Source organism: Zingiber officinale, chromosome 6A, assembly GCF_018446385.1.
Source record: "Zingiber officinale cultivar Zhangliang chromosome 6A, Zo_v1.1, whole genome shotgun sequence".
Lineage (NCBI taxonomy): Eukaryota > Viridiplantae > Streptophyta > Magnoliopsida > Zingiberales > Zingiberaceae > Zingiber > Zingiber officinale.
Genome location: NC_055997.1, coordinates 144042050 through 144046939, shown reverse-complemented (window position 1 = coordinate 144046939; position 4890 = coordinate 144042050). Strand labels below are relative to the sequence as shown.

Here is a 4890-nt window from a genome sequence, read left to right as displayed (position 1 = left end):
GATTGAGGAGAGAGAAAGTATGATGAAAAAATGAGGAGAGAATGAAGAGAGAGAAAATAATGTGAGAGTGTGTGATGAGAGAGAATATAGAGAGAAAATGATAGAAAATGTGTGATGAGAGAGAATGAGAGAGAGTGTGATGGAAGAGAATGAAGAGAGAGAAAGTATGATGAGATAAAATATGGAGAGAGAGAGTATGGTAAGAGAGATTGAGGAAAGAGAAAGTATGATGAAAAAACGAGGAGACAATGAAGAAAGAGAAAATAATGAGAGTGGGTGTGATGAGAGAGAATATAGAGGGAAAATGATAGAGAATGTGTGATGAGAGATAATGAGAGAGAGTGTGATGGACGAGAATGAAGAGAGAGAAAGTGTGATGAGATAAAATATGGAAAGAGAGTATGGTAAGAGAGATTGAGGAGAGAGAAAGTATGAGGAGAGAGCAAGTATGATGAAAAAATGAGGAGAATGAAGAGAGAGAAAATAATGAGAGAGAGTGTGTGATGAGAAAGAATACAAAGAGAAAATGATAGAGAATGTGTGATCAGAGAGAATGCGGAGAGAGAAAGTATGTTGAGAGAGAAAATGTGATGAGAGAGAATGATGAGAGAGAAAATATGATGTGAGAGAACAAGGAGAGAGAGTGAAATGAAAGAAAAATTGAACAAATATACTAAGAGTATTTTCGTCCAAAACTTAATTCTTATTTCCATTCCATCAAAACCCAAGGGAGAGGATAGGTTTCATCCATACCCAAATTTTTGAGTTTCATTCCAAAATCTTGATTTTATTCCCATCAATTAAACACAAAGTTTGAGAATGAAACCATTCCCTCATTCCCAAACTTCTAAACTAAATGCCACCTCAATCTTTTTTGGGCAGATTACATACCCAAAATTTCATAACTAATCTGATCAGCACATCTCCTCAAGATGTACTCCCTGTTGAACATATGATTCAAATATTGTCAGATATATATGAAGACTGGTCTTTCAATTCCTAGTATCTTCCTCAGCTTGAAGGTCAAGATCTACCTCTAGGAATGTAATCGAACCGAGTCAAACAGTATGAGACTTGAGCTTAGCTCGTTTACCTTTTCCCTAAGCTCGAGCTCAGACCGAGTTCGATTCAAACTTTAATTCTTGAGCTCGAGTTCGGTTCGTAATAAAATTAAAGAGCTCGCGAACGGCTCAAGCTCGACTCCAAAATAGTTCGTTTAAAAGCTAAACAAACTTAGTTCGAACTTGGCTCGTTAACATTAAACAAGCTCGTTAGGCTCGAGCTCGAGCTCGTTAGGCACATAATCGAGCTCGAGCTCATTAGGCACATAATTGAGCTCAAGCTCGAGCTCGTTAGGCACATAATCGAGCTCGAGCTCGTTATGCACATAATCGAGCTCGAAATCGAGCTCGTTAAAATCACCTACAATACATGAAAATCAATTGCAGTAATTGAAAATTATTTGTAGAAATGTATACATAACATGCAAGCCACACAAACCCAACAAACATAAAATTAAACAACTTAACCTGTCAACACATTCATAGCCAAACGAACCCAACTAAATTAAACAACTTAACCTCTCAACACATGCATTATAAATCCTTAACACTTAATAGTTCTTAACACTACATGAAAATTACATCAATAAGCAAAGAAATTAACAGAGTTCATCTCTTAACTCAATCGGCCTGGCTTTTATCTTCTTCCTGTCAAATAGTCAAAGGTTAAAATAGTTAAATACAACATATTTAAACTTCACCAATTGAATGACAACAAATATTACACAACAAATATTACTAGAGCTTTTGACAGTTGACTTCTAAAGATGCATAATTTGTTGTAAGCTATGATTAGTGAGCTCAAAACCAGATGATTAGTGACATCTGTTTGCTATTTGACATCATCACAAAAATTCAGAACAGATGAGGAACAAATTTAAAGTTTGCTACAGAATTCAGAAACAGATTGTGATGATATTAAAAGAAACAGATGTCAAATACTTCCTCATCACGTCACTAATCATATTTAAAGTTTGCTACAGAATTCAGAAACAGATTGTGAGCTCAAAACCAGATTATAAAAGAGAAACAACACTAAACATTATTTATTTGGTGGATGCAAGGGAAGGCTAAGAAGATTACCAATCACTACGGCAGCAGCAAATGATACCACTCAAACAGAATTTTATTCGGCTGACTTTAAGTCAAACGAATCTCTTTAAGCCCCGAATTTTCCTTTTACATACAAGTATAAACATTCAAAATGTTAACATAAATAATCAAATTTAATAGAACATAAGAAGATTAGACATGTAACAAATATAATTAATAAATGCATAATTAAATTAGATATCGATTAACTTACTTTTTCTTTTTTCTTGATTTGGTAATGGGCACATAACCAATCTTCTGCGCAAAGCAACATTTGAACCGTTTCTACTCCCATTAATTTTTTCTTCTCTATTTCATAAGAAGTAATACAATCTTTCTTTGCAGTGGCACGACTAACCTTTTGAAAATCTGGAGAAGCACTCTTCATCAATAAGTTGAATAATTCATATTCTGCAAAGACGAATGACAATTCATGAATAATAATCATGTGAGAGATAATCTCTCCAATCTTTGCTTGATCATATTTGAAATTCTACACCACACTAACAGTTTCTGACTCCGAAATGCTTGTGATGATACTTATATTTTTTTGCCCAGTCGTGTTCATCTGCCTCCTCACACATCCAGCACTATGCCTATTCAAATGTGATGTACAACCTGAAGTAGTAATTGATAATCGATGCTTACAATGAATACATTCGGCCTTCATCTTCCCATCGGGTAAAGTAATCTGTTTAAAATCAGTCCATACTGGAGATGTGCGTTTCCTTTTCTTCCGACAATATGGATTGTTTTCCTCATCTTCATTATTATCAGTCACATCCTCGCTTTGAGAAGCTTCATTGATATCATTTGTACTTGCTTGAACTCCTCCCATAACTGGAGTTGTGCTCGATTCTTGAGCTGACAATGTGTTTCGAGTTGACATGTTTGGAGTAGATGAACAACAATAACTGCATCAATTAGTACAATGAAAATGTTTAATACAAGAAATAAGAAAATTACTTAAATAAATTGAAATAAGTATTTTTACAACAGGTTCAATAATTTAAAACACATAATAAGATGATATGGAAACAAATAATTTAAAACACAACAGGTTCAGTAACATTGCACATGGTATGCTTTATGACTTGGTTGTAGTTGCTAGATGGTACAAGTGGTCACACCAATAATTTAGTCCCAATAGACAAACAATGTGCATATGCTGAGTCACAAGATAATCGTGCACAATGGACATGTTTATTGTTTGTGTGATTCTGATTTCTGAGCATGATTTAGTGCAACTCTGTATTGAAAACACATTAAAAAACAGAAGCTAAGCATGCATTTGACTCAATCAGAAATTCATATGTCAGTAGACTAACTAAAGTTGTCAAGATGTGGCTGGGAATGAAAAATAAAAGGGAACAATTAAAACTAAGAATTTGTGTATGCTGAAAAACAAGAAGAAAAAATAGGAAACCAAAATCCAAGAACGAGAGCCCTTAAAATGTGGTAAATATCCACACCGGCGGTCCTAGCACGAGGACAAGGGGACTCCGGACTCACCTCAGGAGCAATGAGCTGGATCAAGCGACGGGATGAGCTGATCTAGCGACGGGATGAGGGAGGAGGGAGGGCTGAGCAAGGAGGATCAGATTCGGCGGAGAAGTTGAGTCGCAGCTTGGTAGGTGCTCGGCGACAGGAGGATCGACGGAGTGATGCAAAGACACGACGAAAGGAGAGAGGGTTGGGCAAGGAGGACCGCCGGAGTAGCAACCTCACAGGTGATCAGCGGCGGCGAGAATCAAAGAGGAGTGAGTAGTGATGGCGTGGGAAGGGCCGAAGCGAAGCGGCGAGTCAAATGAAATCCTGATCGGGATTTAGGGATCTAATTCTAGGGTAAAAACTTTAAAACCCTAGCCACAAAATACAAATGCCACGTTGAAGACTTGAAATTACGTTATTACCCTAGTTTCAAATCTGGTTCAGATTAAAATTTGATTTTTTTTTTTTTAATTTAAATCTAGTTTTAAACTGAATTAACCAAAATTCTAAAATAACTGAACCAAATTTTAAAAATCAATCGGTTCGATCGATTTAATCGAAATTTTACTCACTACTAATTATAATAATCTTTCTATCTTATAATATCTTGTCTATGAGTTCAAATCCTCTCTCCCTAAATTTTTCTATCCCCGTGTCTCACTCATCATCCCAGCATATCATCGGCTGTTTCCGACCATCGCACCGATCAACACTATAATCCTTGGGGAAGGTGAACCCAAGGGGGTCGCTATCGACACGATCGGCGTTGGAATCCGGCCGAATCTGAGCAGGGGCTTAGATTAACAGCAGAGGAAAGTTTGTTCAAATCCGGCCGGATTCCGGCGCCGATCGTGCCGATGACGACCCTCTTGGGTTCACCTTCCCCAAGAGTTATAGCATTGATCGCGACGATGACCGGAGGCTACCGACGATGAGCTGGAACGACAAGTGGAACACGGGGACAGATGATATTGGGGACAAGAGATTTGAACTGCTTATCTATCTACACTACAATTATTGCTATTTTTTAGGTCAATTATTGCAATTTGTAATGCAAAAATATATATATATATATATATATATATATATATATATATATATATATATATATATATATATATATATATATCCGAAATTTAAAATTTCATATTTTGTGCAATTTTCTTTTGATATTTGTATTTTAGTATATAAACTATAAATAGAGTTGATAATTTCAGACCTAACACGAAAACATGACCCGAACTGA

The 4890-nt window shown here is 36.2% G+C and overlaps 1 long non-coding RNA gene across 1 annotated transcript; it reads right to left on the bottom strand.

The window, feature by feature from the left end:
• Nucleotides 1–1442: 1442 nt before the first annotated feature.
• Nucleotides 1443–3994, bottom strand: LOC121998462. The gene is made up of 5 exons (XR_006116510.1): nucleotides 3666–3994; nucleotides 2802–3067; nucleotides 2368–2564; nucleotides 2145–2237; nucleotides 1443–1709 (listed from the first exon to the last, which is right to left on the bottom strand). It is a non-coding gene; the product is annotated as an uncharacterized LOC121998462 (long non-coding RNA).
• Between the last annotated feature and the right edge of the window lie 896 nt (nucleotides 3995–4890).